General features: G+C 44.8%; 1 protein-coding gene across 1 annotated transcript in view; it reads left to right on the top strand.

Annotated features, from left to right (window-relative positions):
• Window positions 1–11,359: 11,359 nt before the first annotated feature.
• LOC311140836 (NLR family CARD domain-containing protein 3-like) overlaps window positions 11,360–14,881 on the top strand; it is a gene marked incomplete at its 3' end in the record, with an annotated part of 30,408 nt that continues 26,886 nt past the window's right edge. Inside the window, exon 1 of the mRNA XM_084176094.1 lies at window positions 11,360–11,396. The remainder of the gene's footprint in view (window positions 11,397–14,881) is intronic.

The following is a 14,881-nucleotide window of genomic DNA, read 5'->3' on the forward strand; positions in this document are numbered from 1 at the left end:
TAACTGCAGTAGAACATGGTGGAACAAAGCCAGATGGCAGTAACCTCACTTACTGCTGTTTCCTTGGTTTTTACTGGGATTTTGTAGTTGCATCAAATTTGACCCTCCATTTTCTCTGAAACGGAAGATATTTGAACCAGGACACTTTGTCACAAGATATAACAGATACTATGAAGCCTGATTTAGGTCTGAACTCATCTTTGACCAAATGTGTAGCAGCAGTTTGCAATTGTACGGCAGAATAGCTGTGCACATAATCCTAATACCTCTTCATGGACTACATTTGAACACTTAAACATTTTCTTCTTTTAGGGCGGGACCTGGTATGGTGTGGTCACATTGCCTAGTGGTTAGAATGTTGGGCCAGTAACTTAAAGGTCGCTGGTTCAAATACCCGAGCCGTCAATGTGAAAATCTGTTGATGTGCCCTTAAGCAAGGCACTTAACACTACCTTGCTTCATGGGTGCTGTACTACTATGGATGACCCTGTAAAACTGCACCTATCTGGTGTATCTGACAATAAAAACATATATATTTTTTTGCAATTCCAACAGTTAATTTAACAATGCTGGTCATAACTCTTGTTGACGTTGATCCAAGGACACCTTCACTTGCATTACCCTCTTACTGCAGAAAAATATTCTCATGAAATCATGTGACTCATAGTTAGAGAGAACGATTCCTGTAAACGCACACTGCTACAAGCAGGAAACAAGGTATGGACAAACCAGAAATGTGACATTTCTGTTTGATAGAAACCCTGAATGATGAATGTGTGATCTATCTTGTCATCTTTTTGGCCAACCACATTGGAACATTCATCTTTAAGGACATGAAGAATGGAGTCATTGTTTTCAGGAAGGTGTCTCCATGGCGATAGGAGGGACAGGAGGCAGACTAAGGGCAAGGGCAGCCACCTGAACTACTGCCCTACAAAGGAAAAGAGCAGTCTACGCAAACAGTGAATCTGAGAAAAATGGCTTTAAAGATGGGTTTTTTATCCATGCATATCAACCATGACCACTGATCTGACCTATGACCCCTTAAATGCTGATACTGCACTCTGCCTTTTTATGACCTTAAACAGCTGTATGGGTCATGCAGAAGCAAAGTGTAGTATGTAAATATCTAAATGTGTTTATCCAGCTTTCTTGTTGTTTTTCTGTTTGATGGAAACAGTTTGAGTGTTGTAACTATATTCCAACTGTATTTAATGGTGTTATGTAGTCGTGTTTTCATGTTTTCAATGTTGTATTGGAGTAGGCCTAACCCTCACCAATATTTCTGGTGATGGACAGAGACACCAGACAAGACACAGAGACAGCAACAGAAGAATAGGATATGATGGAGAGAGACACCAGACAAGACACAGAGACAGCAACAGAAGAATATGATATGATGGAGAGAGACACCAGACAAGACACAGAGACAGCAACAGAAGAATAGGATATGATGGAGAGAGACACCAGACAAGACACAGAGACAGCAACAGAAGAATAGGATATGATGGAGAGAGACACCAGACAAGACACAGAGACAGCAACAGAAGAATAGGATATGATGGAGAGAGACACCAGACATGACACAGGGACAGCAATAGAAGAACAGGATATGATGGAGAGAGACAGAACAGGCCATAACAGAAGAAAATAGACACAGGAGACAGTAACAAACTAGAACCTGAGACAGCAACAGACAAGACACAGATAGCAACAGACAAGACACAGACAACAGACAAGACACAGACAGCAACAGACAAGACATAGACAACAGACAAGACACAGATTGAAACAGACAAGACACAGACAGCAACAGACAAGACACAGACAACAACAGACAAGACACAGACAACATACAAGACACAGACAGCAACAGACAAGACATGACAACAACAGACAAGACACAGACAGCAACATACAATTTACAGACAGCAACAGACAAGACACAGAGAGCAACAGACAAGACATTGACAACAACAGACAAGACACAGAGAAAGTGACACAGAAAAGGGGAGTCAAGAGAGACAGCAACAGAAGAGGGCAGACAAGAGAGACAGTAACAGAAGAGGGGAGACAAGAGAGACAGCAACAGAAGGGGGGAGACAAGAGAGACAGTAACAGAAGAGGGGAGACAAGAGAGACAGCAACAGAAGAGGGGAGACAAGAGAGACAGCAACAGAAGAGGGGAGACAAGAGAGACAGCAACAGAAGAGGGGAGACAAGAGAGACAGCAACAGAAGGGGGGAGACAAGAGAGACAGCAACAGAAGAGGGCAGACAAGAGAGACAGCAACAGAAGAGGGGAGACAAGAGAGACAGCAACAGAAGAGGGTCAACAAGAGAGACAGCAATAGAAGGGGGGAGACAAGAGAGACAGCAACAGAAGAGGGTCAACAAGAGAGACAGCAACAGAAGAGAGGAGACAAGAGAGACAGCAACAGAAGAGGGGAGACAAGAGAGACAGCAACAAAAGAGGGTCAACAAGAGAAACAGCAACAGAAGGGGGGAGACAAGAGAGACAGCAACAGAAGAGTGGAGACAAGAGAGACAGCAACAGAAGGGGGGAGACAAGAGAGACAGCAACAGAAGAGGGTCAACAAGAGAAACAGCAACAGAAGGGGGGAGACAAGAGAGACATCAACAGAAGAGGGCAGACAAGAGAAACAGCAACAGAAGGGGGGAGACAAGAGAGACAGCAACAGAAGAGGGCAGACAAGAGAGATAGCAACAGAAGGGGGGAGACAAGAGAGACAGCAACAGAAGAGGGCAGACAAGAGAGACAGCAACAGAAGAGGGGAGACAAGAGAGACAGCAACAGAAGAGGGCAGACAAGAGAGACAGCAACAGAAGAGGGTCAACAAGAGAGACAGCAATAGAAGGGGGGAGACAAGAGAGACAGCAACAGAAGAGGGTCAACAAGAGAGACAGCAATAGAAGGGGGCAGACAAGAGAGACAGTAACAGAAGGGGGGAGACAAGAGAGACAACAACAGAAGAGGGCAGACAAGAGAGACAGCAACAGAATAGGGCAGACAAGAGAGACAGCAACAGAAGAGGGGAGACAAGAGAGACAGCAACAGAAGAGGGTCAACAAGAGAAACAGCAACGGAAGGGGGGAGACAAGAGAGACAGCAACAGAAGAGTGGAGACAAGAGAAACAGCAACGGAAGGGGGGAGACAAGAGAGACAGCAACAGAAGAGGGGAGACAAGAGAGACAGCAACAGAAGAGGGCAGACAAGAGAAACAGCAACAGAAGGGGGGAGACAAGAGAGACAGCAACAGAAGAGGGCAGACAAGAGAGACAGCAACAGAAGAGGGGAGACAAGAGAGACAGCAACAGAAGAGGGGAGACAAGAGAGACAGTAACAGAAGAGGGGAGACAAGAGAGACAGCAACAGAAGGGGGGAGACAAGAGAGACAGCAACAGAAGGGGGGAGACAAGAGAGACAGCAACAGAAGGGGGGAGACAAGAGAGACAGCAACAGAAGACAGAGAAAGTAATGGAGAGAGGCAGAGGAGGGGAGAGCAGACAGTAGACTGTATCACTTAAAGCTGCTCTATAGATTCTAATTACTGCACAGTGAGTGTGTGTGTGTGTGTGTGTGGGGGGGGGGGGGGGGGGGGTGTGTGTGTCTGTGAGTGTGTCTGTGTGTGAGAGAGAGAGAGTAAATAATGGTAAAACAGCATTATAATGATAGTCATACAATGCCAAGTATTTCTTAAGTATAAGCATTCTCCATGATGAACTAACCTTAGGCCTACTATAATACAACATTGAAAACATGAAAACACGACTACATAACACCATTAAATACAGTTGGAAGGTAGTAACAACTATCAAACCGTTTCCATCAAACAGATAAACAACAAGAAAGTTGGATCAACATATTTAGATTTCCTGATGCTGCACTTTGCCGTTGCATTACCCATATACTTGTTTAAGGTCATACAAAGGCAGAGTTCAGTATCAGCATTTTAGGGGTCATAGGTCAGATCAGTGGTTATGGTTGATATGCACGGACATTTGCATAGACTGCTCTTTGCCTTTGTAGGGCAGTAGTTCAGGAGGCATAGTAGTACAGCACCCATGAAGCAAGTTAGTGTTAAGTGCCTTGCTTTAGGGCACATCAACAGATTTACACATTGAAGGCTCGGGTATTCGATCCAGCGACCTTTCAATTACTGGCCCAACGTTCTTACCACTAGGCAATGTGACCACACCATACCAGGTCCCGCCCTAAAAGAAGACAATGTTTAAGTGTTCAAATGTAGTCCATGAAGAGGTATTAGGATTATGTGCACAGCTATTCTAAGTAACTAAGTAAGTAAGAACAGCGCCGGAAGAAGATGGCTGCCGTTTTACAGCCCTCTAACCAATTGTACTATTATGTGTGTTTTTCCGCGTTATTTGTAATTTATTTTGTACATAATGTTTATGCCATCGTCTCTTATAACCAAAGAGAGCTTCTGGATATCAGGACAGCGATTACTCACCTCGCGTTGGACGAACACTTTTTCTTCAACGAGGCGTTCGCGAAGGATATTCTACAGACTCCAGACAAGGCCCAGATCCCCGTCATTCGCGTGAGGAAGAGACGGAGATACCGTGGACGTAGGTCGGGGTGCCTTGTAAAGATCCGACTGCGAACGAGTAAACTGCCTCTCCCATCAATCCTATTAGCCAACGTTCAAGCTTTGGATAATAAAATGGACGATTTAAGATTACGGTTATCCTACCAACGGGACATTAAAAACTGTAATATCTTATGTTTCACGGAGTCGTGGCTGAATGACAACAATGACAACATTCAGCTAGCAGGCTATACGCTACATCGGCAGGACAGAACGGCAGACTCGGGTAAGACGAGGGGTGGCGGTCTCTGTATTTTTGTAAACAACAGCTGGTGCACAAAATCAAATACTAAGGAAGTCTCAAGGTTTTGCTCGCCTGAGGTAGAGTATCTTATGATAAGCTGTAGACCACACTATTTACCAAGAGAGTTTTCATCTATACTTTTCATAGCTGTCTATTTACCACCACAAACCAATGCTGGCATTAAGATTGCACTGAATGAGTTGTACAAGGCCATTAATCAACAGGAAAACGCTCATCCAGATGCAGCGCTCCTAGTAGCAGGGGACTTTAATGCAGGGAAACTTAAATCCGTTCTACCTCATTTCTACCAGCATGTTAAATGTGCAACCAGAGGGGAAAAAACTCTAGACCACCTTTACTCCACACACAGAGACGCATACAAAGCTCTCCCTCGCCCTCCATTTGGCAAATCTGACCATAACTCTATCCTCCTGATTCCTGCTTATAAGCAAAAACTGAAGCAGGAAGCACCAGTGACTCGGCTAATAAAAAAGTGGTCAGATGACGCAGATGCTAAGCTACAGGACTGTTTTGCTAGCACAGACTGGAACATGTTCAGGGATTCTTCAGACAGCATTGAGGAGTACACCACATCAGTCACTGGCTTCATCAATAAGTGCATCGATGATGTCGTCCCCACAGTGACCGTACGTACATACCCCAACCAGAAGCCATGGATTACAGGAAACATCCGCACTGAGCTAAAGGGTAGAGCTGCCGCTTTCAAGGAACGGGACTCTAACCCGGACGCTTATAAGAAATCCCGCTATGACCTCCGACGAACCATCAAACAGGCAAAGAGTCAATACAGGTCTAAGATTGAATCATACTACACTGGCTCTGACGCTCGTCGGATGTGGCAGGGCTTGAAAACTATTACAGACTACAAAGGGAAGCACAGCCGCGAGCTGCCCAGTGACACAAGCCTACCAGACGAGCTAAACCACTTCTATGCTCGCTTCGAGGCAAGCAACACTGAAGCATGCATGAGAGCACCAGCTGTTCCGGACGACTATGTGATCACGCTCTCCGTAGCCGATGTGAGTAAGACTTTTAAGCAGGTCAACATTCACAAGGCCGCAGGGCCAGACGGATTACCAGGACGTGTACTCCGAGCATGTGCTGACCAACTGGCAAGTGTCTTCACTGACATTTTCAACATGTCCCTGACTGAGTCTGTAATACCAACATGTTTCAAGCAGACCACCATAGTCCCCGTGCCCAAGAACTCTAAGATAACCTGCCTAAATGACTACCGACCCGTGGCACTGACGTCTGTAGCCATGAAGTGCTTTGAAAGACTGGTCATGGCTCACATCAACAGCATAATCCCAGAAACCCTAGACCCACTCCAATTTGCATACCGCCCCAACAGATCCACAGATGATGCAATCTCTATCGCACTCCACACTGCCCTTTCCCACCTGGACAAGAGGAACACCTACGTGAGAATGCTATTCATTGACTACAGCTCAGCATTCAACACCATAGTGCCCTCAAAGCTCATCACTAAGCTAAGGATCCTGGGACTAAACACCTCCCTCTGCAACTGGATCCTGGACTTCCTGACGGGCCGCCCCCAGGTGGTAAGGGTAGGTAACAACACATCTGCCACACTGATCCTCAACACGGGGGCCCCTCAGGGGTGCGTGCTCAGTCCCCTCCTGTACTCTCTGTTCACCCATGACTGCATGGCCAGGCACGACTCCAACACCATCATTAAGTTTGCCGACGACACAACAGTGGTAGGCCTGATCACCGACAACGATGAGACAGCCTATAGGGAGGAGGTCAGAGATCTGGCCGTGTGGTGCCAGGACAACAACCTCTCCCTCAACGTGACCAAGACAAAGGAGATGATTGTGGACTACAGGAAAAAAAAGAGGACTGAGCACGCCCCCATTCTCATCGACGGGGCTGTAGTGGAACAGGTTGAGAGCTTCAAGTTCCTTGGTGTCCACATCACCAACGAACTATCATGGTCCAAACACACCAAGACAGTCGTGAAGAGGGCACGACAAAGCCTATTCCCCCTCAGGAGACTAAAAAGATTTGGCATGGGTCCTCAGATCCTCAAAAAATTCTACAGCTGCACCATCGAGAGCATCCTGACTGGTTGCATCACCGCCTGGTATGGCAACTGCTTGGCCTCTGACCGCAAGGCACTACAGAGGGTAGTGCGTACGGCCCAGTACATCACTGGGGCAAAGCTCCCTGCCATCCAGGACCTCTATACCAGGCGGTGTCAGAGGAAGGCCCTCAAAATTGTCAAAGACTCCAGTCACCCTAGTCATAGACTGTTCTCTCTGCTACCGCACGGCAAGCGGTACCGGAGTGCCAAGTCTAGGTCCAAAAGACTTCTCAACAGCTTCTACCCCCAAGCCATAAGACTCCTGAACAGCTAATCATGGCTACCCGGACTATTTGCACTGCCCCCCCACCCCATCCTTTTTACGCTGCTGCTACTCTGTTAAGTATTTATGCGTAGTCACTTTAACTCTACCCACATGTACATATTGCCTCAACTGCCTCAACTGGCCGGTGCCCCCGCACATTGACTATGCAACGGTACCCCCCTGTATATATAGCCTCCCTACTGTCACTTTATTCTATTGTATATATAGCCTCCCTACTGTCACTTTATTTTTTACTTCTGCTCTTTTTTTCTCAACACTTTTTTGTTGTTGTTTTATTCTTACTTTTTTGTTTAAAATAAATGCACTGTTGGTTAAGGGCTGTAAGTAAGCATTTCACTGTAATGTCTGCACCTGTTGTATTCGGCGCATGTGACCAATACAATTTGATTTGATTTGATTTGATTTGATTTGATTCTGCCGTACAATTGCAAACTGCTGCTACACATTTGGTCAAAGATGAGTTCAGACCTAAATCAGGCTTCATAGTATCTGTTATATCTTGTGACAAAGTGTCCTGGTTCAATTATCTTCAGTTTCAGAGAAAACGGAGGGTCTAATTTGCTGTAACTACAAAATCCCAGTAAAAACCAAGGAAACAGCAGTAAGTGAGGTTACTGCCATCTGGCTTTGTTCCACCATGTTCTACTGCAGTTACTACGGTTTTCCTTGGTATTCTATCAGGCTCTGAGTTCAGGCCATCCCGACCATGACACTCACCCTCACACACTCAAAATTCAGCAGGAAAATGTTGGATAATTTTTGTCATAAAGTCAGTCTTGTCCAAAACTGAGTTTAGTGAGACTTGTGGTTGTGACTGCATCACAACGTAAATGAAGGTTGCCCACATGCCCACACCAAGTAATAATCCATTCAGAATGCAACTGCACGCAACCCAATCGTAATGCCTGTGGTAAATGTGGGTTGACTTTGGATATCCCTATGGGGCTAGTTAGGGACCATCAGTAAATTACACCATGTACATGGGACAACATGTTACAATTCCAATAGCTCCAAATTTGGATTGCAAAACTAAACAGAGACACCAGACAAGACACAGAGACGGCAACAGAAGAATAGGATATGATGGAGAGAGACACCAGACAAGACACAGAGACAGCAACAGAAGAATAGGATATGATGGAGAGAGACACCAGACAAGACACAGAGACAGCAACAGAAGAATAGGATATGATGGAGAGAGACACCAGACAAGACACAGAGACAGCAACAGAAGAACAGGATATGATGGAGAGAAACATCAGACAAGACACAAAGACAACAACAGAAGAATAGGATATGATGGAGAGAGACACCAGACAAGACACAGAGACAGCAACAGAAGAATAGGAAATGATGGAGAGAGACACCAGACAAGACACAGAGACAACAACAGAAGAATAGGATATGATGGAGAGAGACACCAGACAAGACACAGAGACAACAACAGAAGAATAGGATATGATGGAGAGAGACACCAGACAAGAAACAGAGACAGCAACAGAAGAATAGGATATGATGGAGAGAGACACCAGACAAGACACAGAGACAACAACAGAAGAATAGGATATGATGGAGAGAGACACCAGACAAGACACAGAGACAACAACAGAAGAATAGGATATGATGGAGAGAGACACCAGACAAGACACAGAGACAACAACAGAAGAATAGGATATGATGGAGAGAGACACCAGACAAGACACAGAGACAACAACAGAAGAACAGGATATGATGGAGAGAGACACAAGACAAGACACAGAGACATTAACAGAAGAATAGGATATGATGGAGAGAGACACCAGACAAGACACAGAGACAGCAACAGAAGAATAGGATATGATGGAGAGAGACACCAGACAAGATGAAAGACATCAATAGACGACACAGAGAAAGTGATGGATAGAGACAGAGGAGGGGAGAACACACAGTAGACTATCACTAAAAGCTGATATCGGGATTCTAATTACTGCACTGTGTGTGTGTGTGAGAGAGAGAGAGAGAGAGAGAGAGAGAGAGAGAGAGAGAGAGAGAGAGAGAGAGAGAGAGAGAGAGAGAGAGAGAGAGAGAGAGAGAGAGAGAGATAGAGTGTTTAGGTACTGTGGGATTATTTAATCAGTTTGGCTCATTGGACAGGTCAGAGTCTATGTTTGAAGTTCTTGAGTGGTTTTTGGCAATACACTGGTGATGTATTCATGGATTTAGCTGTTGAAATTCCTTCCCGGACCCTCCTACTGGCTGTGGGCTAAGCCACCGATGTCTTCATATCCTAGGGTAGAGAGGAGCTGCTACCCCTGGGGAGAGAGGAGCTGCTACCCCTGGGGAGAGAGGAGCTGCTACCCCTGGGGAGAGAGGAGCTGATACCCCTGGGGAGAGAGGAGCTGTTACCCCTGGGGAGAGAGGAGCTGCTACCCCTGGGGAGAGAGGAGCTGATACCCCTGGGGAGAGAGGAGCTGCTACCCCTGGGGAGAGAGGAGCTGATACCCCTGGGGAGAGAGGAGCTGCTACCCCTGGGGAGAGAGGAGCTGTTACCCCTGGGGAGAGAGGAGCTGATACCCCTGGGGAGAGAGGAGCTGTTACCCCTGGGGAGAGAGGAGCTGCAACCCCTGGGGAGAGAGGAGCTGCTACCCCTGGGGAGAGAGAGGAGCTGATACCCCTGGAGAGAGAGGAGCTGTTACCCCTGGGGAGAGAGGAGCTGTTACCCCTGGGGAGAGAGGAGCTGCTACCCCTGAGGAGAGAGGAGCTGCTACCCCTGGGGAGAGAGAGGAGCTGTTACCCCTGGGGAGAGAGGAGTTGTTACCCCTGGGGAGAGAGGAGCTGTTACCCCTGGGGAGAGAGGAGCTGCTACTCCTGGGGAGAGAGGAGCTGCTACCCCTGGGGAGAGAGGAGCTGTTACCCCTGGGGAGAGAGGAGCTGTTACCCCTGGGGAGAGAGGAGCTGCTACCCCTGGGGAGAGAGGAGCTGTTACCCCTGGGGAGAGAGGAGCTGTTACCCCTGGGGAGAGAGGAGCTGTTACCCCTGGGGAGAGAGGAACTGCTATCCCTGGGGAGAGAGGAGCTGCTACCCCTGGGGAGAGAGGAGCTGTTACCCCTGGGGAGAGAGGAGCTGTTACCCCTGGGGAGAGAGGAGCTGTTACCCCTGGGGAGAGAGGAGCTGCTGCCCCTGGGGAGAGAGGAGATGTTACCCCTGGGGAGAGAGGAGCTGTTACCCCTGGGGAGAGAGGAGCTGTTACCCCTGGGGAGAGAGGAGCTGTTACCCCTGGGGAGAGAGGAGCTGCTGCCCCTGGGGAGAGAGGTGCTGCTACGAAGAGAGACTGTGACCCTGCTCGGGTAGAGCTTATCGATTGGTGATTGTTGGGGCACGTTTGGCAGGAGCTTCAGTAATGAAGATTGCTGAACTTGCTGATGTTTCACAATATGCCATGGCCGTCTCAGTCACCAGGTCTCAACCCAATTGAAGACAACCATCAACAAAACACTAAATTATGGAATTTCTTGTGGAAGAATGATGTCATATCCCTCCAATAGAGTTCAAGAGACTTTTCTTTTCTTTTTTCAACCTTGACAATGAACACTTTAATGAACCACAAACACTTGATGTTTAGGGATGGCACAAACATAGGGAGACAGTTTGTGTTCCTTCTCACATATGCACCTAGGAAGATGCAGTGTTTCTCAACCTGTCATTTTACATAATGTTGCAAGACACATACCATCAAATGAATCCATAGACTTTTGTCCATATTTACAGAAGGCTGTCATTTCACAAATTGTTCCTATATTGAAAGGACATAGGGAAAATAAAGTCAAACATTTCAATAGAAAATAATAAAAACAATCACAGCATTACTCAGTCTTAATGTATTTTAACCATATTAACCAGTTTAATCAAATTGTTTTAATTTGGAACACTAAATCAGAACTACATTTGGAGTTCCAGACACTTGTAGAATGTATGCCAAGGCACATTGTAAGAGCTATAAAGAGACAGGGAGTGGGAGAGAGAACAGGTAGAACCTGATATGGAAATGAGCAGAACAAACTAAAGGAACTTTCCACCACCGAATGATCATTCCAGACTCTACTTCTATTGAGAGACATATAAAAGGTAAGACGACGATTGTTATGTGTATTAATATAGTTGATGATATTGTTATGTGTATTAATATAGTTGATGATATTGTTATGTGTATTAATATAGTTGATGATATTGTTATGTGTATTCATATAGTTGATGATATTGTTATGTGTATTAATATAGTTGATGATATTGTTCTGTGTATTCATATAGTTGATGATATTGTTATGTGTATTAATATAGTTGATGATATTGTTATGTGTATTCATAAAGTTGATGATATTGTTATGTGTATTAATATAGTTGATGATATTGTTATGTGTATTAATATAGTTGATGATATTGTTATGTGTATTCATATAGTTGATGATATTGTTATGTGTATTAATATAGTTGATGATATTGTTATGTGTATTAATATAGTTGATGATATTGTTATGTGTATTCATATAGTTGATGATATTGTTATGTGTATTCATATAGTTGATGATATTGTTATGTATATTAATATAGTTGATGATATTGTTATGTGTATTAATATAGTTGATGATATTGTTATGTGTATTAATATAGTTGATGATATTGTTATAGTGTTATAATAGTTGATGATATGCTTTGTGGACAGTGTTATAATAGGCCTACTCTCCTTAAAATGTTTTGGATATAAATTAGATGCGTGGGGTGAATTCGTTCTGTTTCCATCTGTGTGCCCCAGGGTGATCGCTCCTACACTATCTAGAATCTAAAAGGGTTCTTTGGCTGTCCCCATAGGAGAACCCTTTGTAGAACCCTTTTTGGTCCTAGGTAGAACCCTTTTGGGTTCCATGAAGAATCCTTTCCACAGAGGGTTCTACATGGAAGCCAGAAGGGTTCTACCTGGAACCCAAAAGCGTTCTCCTATGGGGACAGCCAGAGGACCCTTTTGGAACTATTTTTTCTAAGAGTGTACTGTATCATAGGTCTATAGACTTGTCTTCTCAAAACAGGCTTAAAACACAACAAGCAACAACATTTTCTCTTTCTAATCTACTGTTAACTATTTTCACTCAGGAAGGTATGTTGTGTGAAAGAGAGACAAATAAATACTGTGGAAAGACTAACAACAACTTACACTTCCTCAAAACTGGTTGTGTGTGTTCATTAGTGCCCACCGTAGCAAAACGTTTGGCAACAGAAACCGTTTAGGTCACGTTGTACAGCGTTTTGGAGTAAACTGTTTATGCAACATTTTAAAACTGTTGGCTGCGGTGTAAACTAATGAATACGACCCAGGTTGTAGCCTACAACTCGGCTGTTGATGGCTGCCTCATGCTGAAACTTGAACTTAGCCTGAGGGGTGGACTATGATGCAAGCTAGATATACTGTTTTTTCAAAGCTTATCTACATTTCAGTTAGCTTCACATTCCAGATCAGACTTCACCCTTAAGAATACACAGAGTGCTAGTCATCACGAAGGTGCTCTCTCAGCAGAACAGTAGATATCTCAATGACTTGACATGTTCTGGTTGTGAATTCAGGCTACAAGATGAGAATCCTGCAAGGAATGATTGTAAAGTGTGTAGAGAAATTAAATGTATGGTGTAATTTTAGTACAGTGAATGTATGTAAAACACTCAGACCTAACAGTCTACTTCTACTGAGACAGGTACGTGTCAGTTTAATCATACAAAATGGAGCTAACTGAATGTTGGCAAGTCAAATTCAATATCTTTATATATTATAGTTCTACATTTAACATTTCATATGATAACTGTAATTGTATCATAGTTCCACTATAGTGTAGTGATCCTCGCTAAATGAGCCACGTCACAATTCCAACCAAGTAACCCAATTGGCGCCAGTGGTGCGATGCATAGGTTGTTTGCCTTTTACACATGCAACCTGGGTTCGCTTCCCTGCCCCACTGTTTGCTACATTGGTGTCAGAAGTGGTATGGTGTCTGTTAGGCCATCAGAATTGATGGTCCGGACGTGTGAGGGGTCTGAGTAGTCGAAGCACGGGACTTTTGTAGGGGACAGTGTGAGTCAGGTTACAATTCCCATCGCAGCAATAGGGTTAACCCCACTGCTGCTATGCGTAGGGTGTTGCAAAAAACCTTTCTGTACGGATCACTGATCCCCCTCAGATCAATCATGTCCATTTTAGCCCTTCAGTCTACATTCTCAGATACGTTTAGAAAAGAACAGATTGAAAGAAATAGTCTACTTTTAATAAATACACATTAGCCTGAGAGAGTGGAAGGGGTGAGAGGAATGTGGCCTTGTGTTGCTGCACTGTCTATAACTACCTAAACAAACAGTAACAGGGAGATGAGGTGAAAGATATCAGTCACGACTACATGTTGTTACAGGCTTTGGTATTTCCATTTATATTTTGAGGTTGGACGTTAGCATGTTGGCCGCACCTCTTGGCGCCACCTCAATAGACAGTAAGCTTATGCCTGTGCTGGCTTGTCATCTCTTTAGTCAGAACGGTTCCATCTGTTATGTGATATTGAAGAGCAGCTGGCCCAGTGTTCTGGTTGGCCTTAGAGATGTTAGAAGACTGGTACCTCTTTGTAGCTCTGCTTCTTTAAGTTGATGAACAAAGTCTTTCTGTCTTGTATCTCCCAGGGTTTGGTCTGGTTTGGTTTGGTTTGGTCTGGTTTGGTCTGGTTTGGTCTGGTCTGGTTTGGTCTGGTTTGGTCTGGTTTGGTTTGGTTTGGTTTGCTCCACTTGTTTTTCTACTCCATATTGTAAGTTGGAGGGTTTTTATTTCAGATGTCCTCGTCTGGAGCCACTTCAATGGGCACTCATGGTGGGAGTCTTTTAGGTACCACTTTCTTGTTGCTAGTCAACATTCATTGGACACTAGGGATTGGACGATTAAAACCGGAGGTCTGATACGCCGTTGCAGTTTTCAAAGCACTACTGATTCGACACAACGTATCAATGCTTGTATCAAAGTAACAATACTACGTGATGATGACTGTCGAAGCTTCGGATATCACACTACCATCTGACAGCTGTCAAAAGAGCTCTGACCTCTGCTGGAAGCTTTGTGTTTTTATCTATACTGAACAAAAATACACTGCTCAAAAAAATTAAGGGAACACTTAAACAACACAATGTAACTCCAAGTCAATCACACTTCTGTGAAATCAAACTGTCCACTTAGGAAGCAACACTGATTGACAATAAATTGCACATGCTGTTGTGCAAATGGAATATACAACAGGTGGAAATTATAGGCAATTAGCAAGACAACCCAATAAAGAAGTGGTTCTGCAGGTGGTGACCACAGACTACTTCTCAGTTCCTATGCTTCCTGGCTGATGTTTTGGTCATTTTTTAATGCTGGCGGTGCTTTCACTCTAGTGGTAGCACAACCCACACAAGTGGCTCAGGTAGTGCAGCTCATCCAGGATGGCACATCAATGCGAGCTGTGGCAAAAAGGTTTGCTGTGTCTGTCAGCGTAGTGTCCAGAGCATGGAGGCGCTACCAGGAGACAGGCCAGTACATCAGGAGACGTGGA

This window comes from Coregonus lavaretus, assembly GCF_964263955.1.
Source record: "Coregonus lavaretus genome assembly, chromosome: 2".
NCBI lineage: Eukaryota > Metazoa > Chordata > Actinopteri > Salmoniformes > Salmonidae > Coregonus > Coregonus lavaretus.